Here is a 15,017-nt window from a genome sequence, read left to right as displayed (position 1 = left end):
TACGGGCCTAATGTCATCTCGGTGGACACCCGAACCGCACCGTACAGGAAGGGAGGAACGCCACCACCCGTTCAGCGCAATGCCTTGCCATTTGAACGCAAGGTTTTTTGAGGAAAGGAAATGGCGCAGTAATTCTCTGCCATCTCGGTGGACACCCGAACCGCACCATAAAGGAAGGGAGGAACGCCACCACCCGTTCGGCGCGATGCCTTGCCCTTTGAACGCAGCGCTTCTCCCCCGGATCATGTATGACAACGAAGTGTAACGTGGCATTTATGTGCTTTTTGCACCGTTATTAGAAATCGGAAATTATAATTCCGTGCATTATCAAACCCACAGCTCCACTGATATCTTGATAAACATTGAGAAGGCACTGGCAGCAGTTATTTTTTGTCTCGTTTGGAGACCAACCGGCGCTTGCATGCCGGTCGCGTAGGAGGGCTTAGAGAGTCTCGTTAAATCTCGTTAAGTCTCGTACGGTGCCCGGATGTTCTCGTTTCAGAGCCCGGATGACTGGATTTCAGTGCCCGGATGACTGGATTTCAGTGCCCGGATGAGTGGATTTCAGTGCCCGGATGATGGCTCTCGGTCTCGGCGTGACGTCACCACACTGCCGACAACGGGGGCTAAAAGCATTTCATGCTTAAAAATGCACTACCATATGGATGTTTCGCTTTCGCACTGCTCAGTGCGGGTCGCCGCAGTGATCTCAAAGTTTCGTTTTCCTTCTATTTCGCGTTTACAATGTGCAATTTGACTATCTTTTCCTCCCCAAATTCACCCCTCCCTTGACTTCATCCACCAATCTTCTCACCTCCCCCCTTCGTCAATTTCGAAAATCTGCGCTTCCCAAAACCAAGCGTTCTATACGGTCTCCGTTTCCTGCGTGGTGTGTCGATTACGATGCGACGCTCTTCCCGGAGGCAAACCTACACATGTTGCCTCTCGCCGTTTTGGAAACAACTAAAAAATCTCTGCCTCTCCCGTAAACGAGAGTAGAGTAAGCATGAAATGTTTACGGGCCTAATGTCATCTCGGTGGACACCCGAACCGCACCGTACAGGAAGGGAGGAACGCCACCACCCGTTCAGCGCGATGCCTTGCCATTTGAACGCAAGGTTTTTTGAGGAAAGGAAATGGCGCAGTAATTCTCTGCCATCTCGGTGGACACCCGAACCGCACCGTAAAGGAAGGGAGGAACGCCACCACCCGTTCGGCGCGATGCCTTGCCCTTTGAACGCAGCGCTTCTCCCCCGCCCGGATCACGTATGACAACGAAGTGTAACGTGGCATTTATGTGCTTTTTGCACGCCTTATTAGAAATCGGAAATTATAATTCCGTGCATTATCAAACCCACAGCTCCACTGATATCTTGATAAACATTGAGAAGGCACTGGCAGCAGTTATTTTTTGTCTCGTTTGGAGACCAACCGGTGCTTGCATGCCGGTCGCGTAGGAGGGCTTAGAGAGTCTCGTTAAATCTCGTTAAGTCTCGTACGGTGCCCGGATGTTCTCGTTTCAGAGCCCGGATGACTGGAATTCAGTGCCCGGATGAGTGGATTTCAGTGCCCGGATGAGTGGATTTCAGTGCCCGGATGACGAGAATTCAGTGCCCGGATGACGGGAATTCAGTGCCCGGATGAGTGGATTTCAGTGCCCGGATGAGTGGATTTCAGTGCCCGGATGAGTGGATTTCAGTGCCCGGATGAGTGGATTTCAGTGCCCGGATGAGTGGATTTCAGTGCCCGGATGAGTGGATTTCAGTGCCCGGATGATGGCTCTAGGTCTCGGCGTGACGTCACCACACTGCCGACAACGGGGGCTAAAAGCATTTCATGCTTAAAACCACACCGGGGAAATATGAGCCCGTAATGTCGCCTCTAACCGATACTCCCATGGAGACACTCGCCGATCTTTCAATCTACACACACCACTTCCTCATCCGCCGTGTCCAGTCCGCTTTCCCACAGCGTTCGTCGACTTGCCAACGCGCGGGCGGGCGCCCGTTTCCTCGACGAACGGGCAGGCTCCCCCTCGAGCCCCAGGCGGCGGCCTTGAAAAGAGGCGAAAGCGCTGCGCTCAGCCAGAACGGGTGCTTCGCTCTGCGGCGGCGAAAGCGACTCCCAAAGGTCGGCAGGCACCTCGCTTTCCCCGTACTCCTCCTCTCCCTCATCTGGGAGCCTGTCCGTCACACCAGTCACCCCGACTCCGTAGCTCAGCAAATAAATTGCGGTGTAGCATAGCCTCCGGGATCCACGTTATGCCGCCGATTCTGCAAGTGAATGGCGGTTTAGCACAGCCTCCGCGATCCGCCATGAAACTTGCGTGGTGTAGCCTCACGCAATTTACTAGCGAAATCGGCCGGTGATGGCGACACCTGTACTCCCCCCCCCCCCCCCCTACCTATAAACGCTCCGTTTCAGCTGAGAGCGGTCGTTAGAGAAGGCCGTAGCCAACCGATACAGGCCGACTTATCCCCCCCCCCCCCCCCCCCCCGCGCTCCTTTAACGCAGGCGCTACGGAGCGCGAGCAACGCACGGCTGGGCGACGCGGTAGCGTGCAGAGAGATTCCTATCCGTCCCGGGCAGGCAGCTTGAGAGGCGGCGAAAACGACCCGGCATCTAGCGCACGACGCCGACTGCGAAAAATCAAAAACAGAACAAACAAAAGGAAGCGGAGCTCTTCCACAAACCTGGGGGTGGGAGAGGCGGTGACGTTAATGTGAGCGAGCAAACGCCGGACGGGCGAGGAAGTACGGCCAGGCGCTTTCTTCGCTCAAGGCCGCCGATTCGGAGCCGCCTCGGTTGCGAGCCGACGCCGCTTGCTGGCACGATTGCCGATAACTGCTACTCCTCGTGCAACGCAACCGGTAGCAGCGGAGGCGGAGAGACCACTTCGAATCGCGCTTTTTTACTGCCACGCACGGGCTCAATTCCGCCTCTCTCTCTCTCCGGAGCTCAGAGGAGGAAACGGAAACTGCCAAGCACGCGCCAATGAATGGACGGATGATGCTAGGGACCTTGTTGCTGTTAGTGGCTATTCATTAATAAAAACAAAATGGAAGGGAAAGATGTTGCTAGCCGCGGCACCTGCCATAGAAACCTGAAGCACCTGAGCTTCGACTAGCGGGAATGAAAGGACAGGGAGAGTTAAAGAAAAGGGGGGGGGGGGGGAGCGATTGACGAAAAGATAGACAAGTGTATATTGCCGCTAGGGATGTCCTTCTTAGAAACGGTTTATGGGGCTTAACGTCTCAAAGCGACTAACTAAGGCTATGGAGATGCCGTAGTGGAGGGCTCCGGAAATTTCGACCACCTGGGGTTCTTTAACGTGCACTGACATCGCACAGTACCCGGGCCTGCAGAATTTCGCCTCCATCGAAATGCGACCACCGCGGCAGGAATCGAACCCGCGTATTTCGGGCCAGCAGCCGAGCGCCGTAACCACTGAGCCAACGCGGCGAGACGCAATATATATTTTGTACTTAGTGTACATTGCCGCTAGGGATGTCCCTCTTAGAAATGGGGCGGTGGCATGATGCCATTAGATTCAATATAGTTTCCCTTTTCCCTTCTATGATTTCTTTCAATCTTAAAGAAGTACTATCCTAATATTTACATCGTTTTTTTAATGAAGGTAGTTTTTACGTAGCACGAACTTTTGACAGCGCAAAGGACAGGGTTAGGGGTGAGACAAGGGAGAGGCCTTTGCCATGCAGTGGGCGCAGTCAAGCTGATGATGATGATGACGATGACCTACTTCGGACCCTGACTTTCCATATTCTCTCGCGAGGTAACGACGGCCAGAGGTGGTTTCGAGAAGCTCCCATGAGCGGGCCGCGGCTTACCGAATGCGAAGACCCTCGAGAGGCTTACGGAAAAAGAAAAAAAAAAGACGGCCTTATCTGGGTTGTCTTTTCTTTTAAAGTGTGGCGAAACGATGTTTGCAACTTCCGCGCGAGGCGAATGTTTAGTTTTTCTCAAGAAATCCGCCGTTGGCCCTCCGTCAAAGGTTCAGGCTTCACACATACCTCGGGTTTTCCAGCTTCGCTAGTAAACTAGCGCTTTCGCACTACAGAACACCGTGGAAATTAACAGCACTGCAACTTCCACGTAAGCGCCTCTCCGGGCACGAACAACACCAGCCGCTCCTCGTCGACCACAATCCTTTGCGACGGGCTGGTCACCACTCGACGCCAGCTGCAGTTATCCGTTTCCGTCTTTATCCAGTCGTCTTGGAAGCGCGCGATAACAAACCGCTACCACCTATCAGCCCCCCCCCCCCCCCCCCCCCCCACACACACACACTCTCTCTATCTCGACGTGCCGTGAACGTGCGGAAAACCACGGCGGCTGACGTCAGCGAATACGCCCCCTCCTCCCCCCCCCGCCCACTCCTCCATAAAAGCGCGTCACACAAAATATGCAAACGCGCGGGGTTATCTTTCATGCGCACACGTGTCGTCCGAGAGACCGTCACCAGTTAAAAGACAAAGATAAAAACAGCGAACACGGAATAACCGTCGGAGAGACTGTGTTCGTGAGTAAGAAATCGCGGGGCTAGACGCGGCGCCTTTTTTTATTATTTCTTTCGCACGCGGCTCTGCCGAGACAAGTGTTCCGACACGCCGCGCTCGCGTTTTTTTTTTTCTTAAACTACTTCCCTTTTGTTTATGCCTGCAGTCAGAAGACCCGACGAACCCAGTTCGCTAGCGCGCGAACACCGGCGCAACGTTTTTTTTTTTGCTTTGTTTCTGTTTTACACACCGTTTTAAAAAACCCAACGCCCAAAACGACATCGCGGCGAAAATTTCACGCCGTTCTATCATTACCGGAGCGTTGTTCCACGAGCGGACCACGACAGGGTTATTGAGCGGAGACTACAAAGTGGTAGGCGGTCTATAGAACAAATATTATTCCCTTCGTTGTCCAGTTATCTCAGGTTTTGGTTTTTGCGGGTTTTAAGAGCCAATGCAACTCAGGCTGTGAGGGACGCCGTAGTGGAGGGCTCCAGAAATTTCGACCACCTGGGGTTATTTAACGCGCACAGACATCGCACAGTACACGGGCCTCTAGAATTTCGCCTTCATCGAAATTCCGCCGCCACGGCCGGGATCGAACGCGCGTCTTTCGGGTCAGCAGCCGAGTGCCATACACATCACTGAGCCACCGCGGCGGCCAGTTATCTCAGGTGTTCCTCGATACTAGGACTTCAGGAACTACTAGGATTTTGAGCGAGGGTACTAGGACGTACTCTCGCTTTAAATGACCGATACTCAATATAAATTAACATCTAAAAATTTGCCGAGGACTGCGTAATTTACCACACCGTAAGGCCACCACCACCACCACCACCAACCAACCAACCAACCCCCCCCCCCCCCCCCCCCCGCCCGAGCTTCAGCGCCCTCTTTAGCACAACCACGGTAAGGTAAAGAAAAAAAAGTCGAGAAAATGTGCCGTCAACCGGAAAAGCGACACCCAAGAAAACGACGGACACAACACACAAGCGACCCCGGCACTACTAGCCTTATTCGCAAGGCAGGTGCAAGAGCAGAGCCCGGTGCCTCCTCCTCTCCCAGCGTCGGAAAGTCCGTCGCCATGGGAACCCAAGGGACGCCGCCTCCCGACGGACGATGCTGCTGCCGCGCGGGCGCGGAAAAACAGACGACGCGAGAAAGGTCGTTGTCGGCTGCCGCGGTGCGCTCCCGGAGACGGAAGAGAGAGGAACAAGCGATAGGAAGAAAAAAAGAAAGAAGACCGCGGAACGCGCGTCTCTCCCCTCCAGTTTGAAATGAAAGAGAGCGAGCGACTACAAGAAAAAGACAGGCGTAAGAGAGTGAGTAACGGTACCACTACTACTACAGCCAAGGATGAAAGAAAAAGCGAGCGTGAAAGTAGCGCAGACAGGCATCGAGAAAGAGATGGAACGATGCGAACCAGATGGAGAGAGCGAGAACAGAACGAAGGAAAACGACAAATCCACCTGCCGTAGCAGAAAGGAGAAAGAGAGAAAGCACAAGTGAAAGAAGAGGTGCAGGACCGACAAGGAAGGAAGCGTGGGAGGGGGGGATAGAAAGAAAAACGCTCGCCAGGCGGAAGTGAGAAGAGGAGAATAGAACGCCGCGATGAAAGAGAGCGAGAAGGAAACCGCCAAAGGTTGAGGGAAAGAGCAACGGCCAACGCAACCCGTTGACTCAGAGGTGAAGGGGGGTCCGTCAGTAGCCGTCGGCTGGTTTGACCCTGTTGTGGCGGTGGTGAACAAGTGAACGAACTACCGACGAAGGAGGCGGCGGATGGAGAAGGAGGAGGGGAAACCGCGGTAGGGGAGAAGGTACAAATAGGCAACGAAAATTAAAAAAAGGGGAGGGAGGGGAAACCGTTACGCCCGCGCGCTCGTCCTACTAGACTACGCGACGCTCGCTTGGCTACCGTTGCGCCACCGCGGCCTTGTAACGCGCAACACGAAAACGCCCGTTACGCCCGGAGCGGCGAAGTTTAGGAAGCTTTTTGGGACCAGTGCGAGGCAAATTATGCGAAGACCGTTCCGCCGGTTTCATTTTCACCGAAAGCTGCCAGCCAACAACTGACAGGCGAGGAACCACTTTTTTTTTTTTCTTTTTAACCTCTGAAACAGCATCAAACACAAGCGAATCCTTCTTTCTACATTTCTACAGCTGCTCTTATGCGCTCCGTGCCCGTGCACTTCTCGGACTCTTCCGAGGCTCCTGCGACTTCATGCGACTTCATGCGACCAATCAGAACAAGAACCACTAACCAGGTTCCCTTCTCCCAATGTGAACCCGAACAAGAGCACCCCTTTATACCTAGAAGAAACTGCACCAGGATTATAGCATCAGCTATGTTCGCATCAAAGCGAGATGTCCGGGATGAATCGGAGAGGATGCCTTTTACCGCACTCGCTGTAATGTTTCCTTCACTTTTCAGGAAATCCTTTTTCCGCACCTTCCCTCCCGCCGCACACAAGCAACAATTTACTAGCGGACTGCGCTCTCAGATGACTGGGCGCTGCCTCAACAATGACTGCAGCCTGAGTTCAGGCTCGGAGATGAACTGCATCTAATCTTCCCAGTTTACTGCGAATTCTTTGCGTTTTTTCTCGTCAAGGTGGGTACAGGGGAAAAGGCCCCAACTACTGTAGAAATTGTGTTTGTCAGATCGGGCACGGCCAATCCCCCTCACCTTTGTGAAGGCTTGCACACATTTTCAAGTTCAACACAGTACTGCAGGAGGCATACACGACCAGGACGGAGTTTAGGCACAAAGCTCTTGGGCACAGCACCCAACAGTTCAAACACCACATGCCTCTATAACGACGGAAAGATCCATAGGAACGCCATGAGCATGTGTCTCGTAGCTGAACTTGACACAAGCAAAAGTGAGTATCAAAGATGGTGCTGCCATCTGATGCCACTCAACACAACCGCCAGCTGAGCACCAGAACACTAAACACTCAGCAGATATGCAAAACACTGCTTAAAAATGGCCACAGAGATGACCAGAACTCGTCACTCCAAAACTGTGCACGCTGGGCAATGCAAAATATGCCACGAAAGAATCTTCTTCCAGTGCACCCGCTTCAGGCTAATCTGTTGAATCGTACAGTAACCAGGTCGACAAAAATGATGAAGTGCGGCTCCAACCGGTGCACAAAGGTGAAGCAAAGGATCAAGGACTTAAACAAAAAATTCAGGGGTCACTTTGACTGTCTAAAGTGCGTAGAGGCGAAAGCGTTTTCCGCGCCACTTTGACTGCTTCTGTGGCACTGGTGGCGTCACATGTAATTGAGTACTAATTACTAAGTGACGACAAATCACTAATTAATGGTTAATTACTGATTTGGGCCTGAATACTAATTAACTGCTAATTAATGACGCTTAAGCTTCGCCTTTAGGAGTGGAACGCGACAGCGTGTTGTAAAGCTGCCAGGGTGTCCACGGAACGCCACCACCCGTTCGGCGCGATGCCTTGCCCTTTGAACGCTTTTTGAGGAAAGGAAATGGCGCAGTGATTCTCCTTCATCTCGGTGGACACCTGAACCGCACCATAGAGGAAGGGAGGGAGTGGAAGAAGAAAGACAAAGATGGCCCGTAATGAAGAAAATGAAAATTGTATTTGAGGAAAGGAAATTACGCAGTAACTGTCTCACACATCTCGGTGGACACCCGTCAAAATTCAGGGGGGCACTTTCTTTACCTAAACTGCGGTCACTGATGTGTGGTTAAGATGTTAAGCTTCGCGGAACGCGACAGCGTCTTGCAACGCTTCCACGAGTCGATTAGAACGCCATTGCCCATTGGGTTCTATGCCTCGCTCGTCGATAAATTGGTTTTTGAGGAAAGGAAATGTATCTGTCTCTCATATCTCGGTGGACACCTAAACCTCACCGGAAGGGAAGGGAGGAGGATGGGAGTGAGCGAAGACACCGTATTCACTAGACGCACCTTTGTTCTTCCCAAACCATCGAGCTGGCATGGCGGAGTGGATAGCATGCTCGTATCACACTCCGAAGACCGGGGTTCGATTCCCAAGCTCGACCAATTTCTTACTCGGTTTTATTTATCTATATGGCCTGACTAGAAAAGTTAATTAGGCTAATTGAGTAATTAAGCAATTAACTAAGCTCAGTCCCACTTGGAGCATCACTATACGATCCCTTCAATTGGTTGCCTGGGTACTAGCCAAAGTACAATTGGCCCCGTTTGAAATTCGCGCACTGTGACGTCACGACCGTTTCGACCAACTGAAAAGCGTGACATTTCTGTCGACAACTGCTGCTTACAACGATGAGACATTAAAGGCTTTCGCCTTAAAACCTGTGAGGAATCTCCCGTCGAAACCACCCCATCTGTGATACAGTGATATGAAGGAAGGAAGTGCTCTTTACTTGCCTTGAAAAGAACTGCATGCTGGGACGCATGGAATTTATGGAAACAAGTAGTAACAATCCTACTAAACCCATAAAACCAAGACAGCCATAAACATACATCGTCCTCAACAAATTTACATGTAGGGTCACCTAGTGTGCATTAAGTCTTCAGTACACAAACAAGTAGGTCAATATATGCTGAAAGAATAATCAAAACTACAGCGTAATTCATAAATGGCTGCATACACAAGTTTTTTTTACATGAGCAGAGGTTTTCTGCGATGCCTTCAATTTTCCCAGTGTCCTAAAGAATTGAAAAGCGCTCACACAATTTACAGAAACTTAACAAAAACTGCACAGTCACCCAGAGTAAATGCTTAAACACAATGAATATTGAAACTTGCCGTTATTCAAAGTTGCTTTGAACAAGAATAAAAGAACAAAATGAGATGGCCAACAGTTCCGCACCCACTCACGGTTGCAAAACGATGAACACTGATTACAAATAGCTGGCTAAGCAAGCCGAAGAGACACTCGGAGGGGGAGATAGCCTTTGAGAGCAGAGGACATCGAAGACTGCAGTTTCTGCCAGGTTTTGTGCAACAGCACTGGACAACGCGAATGCAGAGATCGATTCAGCCAACCACAAGACCAAGTTTATCGAGGGGCTCTGAAGAATCAAATCAAATGACACGCCTCCATTTCAGCTGCTAAATGCTCGAACAAATGCATGCTGCTTCTTCAGGAACCTGGAGCCAAGATAGTATTGTTAAGTGCTTATCACAATCACCACTCCAAGCGGCACACAGCGACACCTTGCAAGAGTAGGCTGGCTCTGAAGAACACTAAAACCACCCTGCAGCTGTTCTCACAATTCGTTCTTCAAAAGTCATACTTTCACGTGGACAGACAATACGGCAAGGCGGACTACGTACAGGCACAGCGAAAGCAACACTTGGCACAAGCCAGCCAAGTGGAAGTCAACAGAAGCAGCTGGGAAGTAATTTGTGAGGCAACACGAACCAACGCCAACGCAGGAATCACAGGAGAAAAAAAAACTGAAAAGACGGGCATGCGGTGTCCACTGGGTTGGCCTTTAATTGGGAACCACTGCTTTGCTTCTGTACGCCGATTCAATTTTAATCTTTTTAGCCGTAACCATGCTGCACGGAATGAGGGGTAGCACAAACCAAGACGACAAACAACAAACAGATACGCATACAACAGGCGCCATGCCAGCACCTGTGGTATGTGTATCTTCTGTTCTTCGTCCATCACCTTGGTTTGCGCTACCTCAGAAGCCATGGATCACCAATACTGACTAGCCCAAGATTCCACCCTCGTCAACTATGCTGTCACTGGGCTGGGATTTCACACAGGCACCTTACTGTGCACGTACAGCACAGGCCGAATATATGCACACTCAGTCAAGTTGTAAGCACTGAGCAGATCTACGCCTATTAAAAAAGAACGCAATGGAGATGGAAATATTGTGCATTGGCAAAAGGGTGCCTTGTTCCAAAAAGTGCGAAAGCTCTGCGTTACTGAACACCAACAAGGGACTTGCAAAACGTAACAGCAAATGACATAGGCGACAAGTAATTAGTAAGTTGAGAACGTTGCCTGCAGCATGCAAGTGTGGAATAAGCGGCGATTACAAGAGCTCAAGACTGCTAGAGCAGGTTAGTGAAGAGTGCAACAAGGACTACTGAAATGACTACAGCCTAAAATCTTTCCTAATAATCCAAAGACAGTGCATGCAGAGCTAATATACAGCTAAGATACATTGTGTACTGCCATACTCAATACAACTTGCAATGCGATCAAAGCAAGCCAACTGAAACTTTATAGCAAATCAATGCACCCTCACACAGAACTTCCAGCTTGCACAACTATTTAGTGTACCCTGTCCTCTGCATCGACAGCTAAATGCATCAATTTTCAGCCCCATGGGGCTAGCACTGCTTCGAGAACTGAGCTCTTGCTGCAGCTCGCACGTTGCAGCTCATATTGAGGGCAATCGTAAATGTGTCACATACAGTGGCAGTGACTTAGAGAATACCACACACATCGCCAACCACAGCATTAATGCAGGGATGAGGGTGACAATACACTGAGGTGACAGAAATTACACAGCGCTGACCGAAACAATGCAACAGCAAACAGCTTTCACATCTCCTACAGATTTGCGCATTAGGTGAATGCACTGCAAAGCAGAAAAGAGGCTTGGAGAAATCTGTAATGTAGAAACGGAATAGTATGCGACGGTTCTACAGAGCACGCAAAAAGCGAATCCACCTCACAGGCACACCCCTTCCTCCGAAGGGCAGATCAGGCATGTGATTCATGGCTTTCCAAAGGGTACGTTTCCACACAGGCGTGACACAGTTTCGGCTCCCCCTGAATGCATATGCACACGCACGCATGCAAAGCTAGACACAGGCGCTATGAAAAGGTCGCAGGCTGCTAAAAGTGCTGAACAGACAGAAAAGGGCCTGAAAAATGCATCTATCACGAGTAAAGCTTAAAAAAAAAAAAAGGTAACTAACCAACCAAACCTTTCAGCCACTGAACACCTGTGCAGTGTGTGGTGCGGCTATGATGCAAACAGCTCAACCAGCACTCCCCCCCCACACTTTCATATCGATGGCAAACATGTGCTTCTACGTAGCCCGCCCATACGCCGCTGCAAAATCTTTTCCAGGTAAACGTCAGCAAACTGCAGTTACGTTGCCGATTACAAAGAATGGTCCACGGTCGGTTACTGGCGAAAGAAAAAAAGACAAACTGAACAAGTTTTCCTGTATGTGGCCCCAGGTATAGCAGAACATTCCCAAATTCCTCTGTAGTGGCCCATGGATTCCTCCAACCGCATCACTCTCAAAACCAGGCCCCAGAGTCCAGCCTTTCAAACGTTAGCTTCTAAAATTGCCCCAGATAGGCTCTGTGGACTTTGCATGTGTTTGCCACCATCGACCAAGTTGTTGTAGTTCACTACAGCAACACCGCTCCAGCAAATTCCCCAAGCTTGCCTCTCCATAGGGACCCTGATTATGTTCTCGCATTCTTGGAATCTGTTCTGCTACCCTAAAGGGTCACCGCATGTGTTGGGCTTTTATGGCTCATCGGCAGCTAAGTCTGTCATGCTCCAAACACACAGTAAACATGTCTGTTTACAACAATAGAAGAACTAAAGGTTCAATACGTTAAAGCTTGTTTAAAACATTTACTTCTTTCAGGAACAATAAAGACCTACAGATCTGTTTGGTACGCACTGCCCATACCCATTTCTTTCTTTTTATTTGAGCCAAAAAGTCCCCAAACTCGTATTTACGTACAAATGCTGACTGCATTATTTTCATCTCTCAATGCTACACCTTTCATTTCCCTATCCATCGCTCACTGTACTGCTCACTGCCTTAGACCACTACATGCCCGTGGCCACTACGAGCAGGGAAAAGCCAGGCACTGACTTCAATCGCCAACACTCATTTCACTGCTTTCTTTCACAGGTGGCATGACAATCTACCAACATATAAATATCAGACTAATTATCAGCCTGCTGCTTTTTGAAACACAAAGTGTACCACAACTCTAGCAAATCGGTTTTGCTAACACGCACTAATGAGCCCTTCCCACAGCATTCCAAGAAAACAGCTGCAACCTCTCGTCTTGAACGTATCTAATATGTCTCTCGCGAATCCCTGTGGCATGTGACAATGACCTCAGAGGCGTGCCCATTCTAAATGCCAAGTTAATTTTAAACGCAGCTGCATTTTTACCGGTTCTTTCGCGCACAGCGTGAACTTCCCCGTGTGCAGTGAGAAATGTCGAGACTCAAACAAATCAACGCGACAAAAAACAACCGCTAGACAAGAAAAATGCCGATACCGTGCGCTGAAAAACTGGACGCTTTCCAGTCAGTCTTGGGTTGAAGGCCCATAAAATTTCAGTCCATCATTGCATCCACAAAGCATGCAGCCACAGCAAGAGGTTCATCAACCACTCTATGTTTATGAAATTGTGAACCGCACAATTTGAAACTTCCAATTCCTTTTCACTCTAGAACACCATATCCTGTTGCTCAACAACCATCACTGATAGCATCACCAGGGACAAGTTGTTCTCGAGCTCCGGCAAGCAACCGTGGGCAAAGCATCTGGGCGTTCCTACTTGATGAGCATTAGAAAGCCCCGCAGCTGAACTTGAAAAAAGCTACACATCCTTTCTCACAATATCTTCAATACTAATGTTGCAAAGGTTTGCTTTCCTGGCTGTTTTGTCAGCTCATACCCGTTTACTTTTTCCCCACTGTCCTTATTCTTCCTGATCCCAACACGTTTAGAGCATAGACAGCATGACTGACCCAATGTACTTCCTACCTCAAAAATCTGCACCATCCCAGTATCTGATGCACAACTCCAGTCATATCGTGAAAGGTGCAATGCATACCATGTGTGTTACTGCATGGCCCTTGCATGCTGTCTTTTTTTCTGACGCTCGGTGCATTAAAGCAGTAAATTAAGACGAGCTTCACGATCCAATTCACTAAACATGTAAATACAAAACCATCAGCTACCTGCCCATATCATTTTGAGAGCTTTCTACAGTGCTGAACCAAACAAGGCACCAACAGCCAGAAAGGCAGAACGAACAAAGGAAAGAAGAGAAATGTGAACCTGACTTGTGACCAACCCCTTTTCCAAATGAACTCATCAGTTTGCAGTAGGCTCTTTTGTCCTGCTTTTTTTGTTTGTCCTGTTCTTCGCAGTGTTACCACCCTAATGCCACCTCAACTCACCCAAATGTGAGCATATTTTCAATTTATTTCACGCACTCAGTGCTGGACTCCGCAGCATAGCATTTCAAGGAGACGAAAACTAAGAAATTCTGCAAAAGCGCTTTAGGACTGACGACATTGCTGGCGTTTAGAAGAAAAGAAACTAACGAAGCTGATCTAGACCTGAGAACATCGCGTAGCTTGCGCTGACCTCGGAAGTCCCCGCCCAGCCCACAGCAGCGGTGCAAGCAAACCTGAACTGTGAACTATGCATTAACACGCACACACACACAAAAATGAAGCGTCCCATAACAATGCACTCCAAGGCATGTGATAACACACAACAGGTATCCCCTACATGCATTTGCAGCCACCGTTAAGTGGGAAAAAGTACTGTATGCAATCGCAACTGCCACGGGAAGCCGAAACTTGACGGAGATTTTAGAGGCCTCCAACATAGTCGCGGCAGGTAACCATTCGTGCATTAGTTCAGCATCGATTGCATTGTCGGACACCAAACGCAAGTTCCTAGGAATTAAGTATGCTTCATCACGCGTGCCATCATGATGTTTTCACCTAACCGCTCGCTGAAATAACTTATCGGTGCCTTTCGGAGCTCTTCAGTCTTTTCTTTTAATTATTTTTCATTTACCCCAAGAACACAGCCCCATTGTGCTCAGTTGCCAACACTTTCAAAAAAGGATGCACGCATGCTCACCAAGAAGAGTTGCTAGTGTGCTCCTGTTTGGTCCTATTTTATACGTAGTGTTCCGCCTTTTCTGTGCGCGCTGCTTCCCTAACTACCTCCCCTTTGCCAAAGAGCTATAGCTAAGCTACACAGGACAAAAACTATCTTTGAAAAGTTCGTGAAAATTGGTCGTTAGCTAGCTCAGAAGAAAATGTCGCAGGAGAACAAGTCGAGACTCCCCACGCATTATTACATCGCACTATTACTCGCACAAAAATGAAATGCAGACAAAAAGCTTCTGTATCGGAAAAAAAAATCTACTTAGAAGCTTATCTTTGCTTCGCCACACATGAAGGGGCCGTTCCAAGAAATGTAGCACACGCACACAATGCCTCATTTTTAAGTAAGATACTAGTCCAAAAAAAGGTAAATGAAAAATGTGGAGAACAATGTATCCGTACACAGCCATCCATGCCGCCTCACCCAACTTTACAGCCAATTAATGCAATAAAAGAAAAACATTAGGATGCTTTCTCACCTATTTTTTTCTTTGGTTTCTCATCAAAATCTGCTACACGCCACACCCTCACATCAATCTACTGAGCTCTGTGCAAAGCCTCAACATGTTTTCCTAGCCTTACTTACTGCAGCAAGAGTAT

At 49.3% G+C, this 15,017-nt stretch overlaps 1 protein-coding gene across 3 annotated transcripts in view; it reads right to left on the bottom strand.

Annotated features, from left to right (window-relative positions):
- Bap170 (Brahma associated protein 170kD) overlaps nucleotides 1–15,017 on the bottom strand; it is an 81,612-nt gene that overhangs the window by 62,520 nt on the left and 4,075 nt on the right. Inside the window, exon 1 of one of the 3 annotated variants that reach the window (XM_089561061.1) lies at nucleotides 4,032–4,243. The exons of the other annotated variants lie outside the window; for them this stretch is intronic. The gene's annotated coding sequence lies outside the window, so the exon portion shown is untranslated. Of the gene's footprint in view, nucleotides 1–4,031; nucleotides 4,244–15,017 lie in introns of those variants that run through there. 3 annotated transcript variants of the gene reach the window in all.

Source organism: Amblyomma mixtum, chromosome 9, assembly GCF_055824585.1.
Source record: "Amblyomma mixtum isolate Tamu chromosome 9, ASM5582458v1, whole genome shotgun sequence".
NCBI classification, from domain to species: domain Eukaryota; kingdom Metazoa; phylum Arthropoda; class Arachnida; order Ixodida; family Ixodidae; genus Amblyomma; species Amblyomma mixtum.
This window is presented reverse-complemented; position numbering and strand designations above follow the sequence as displayed.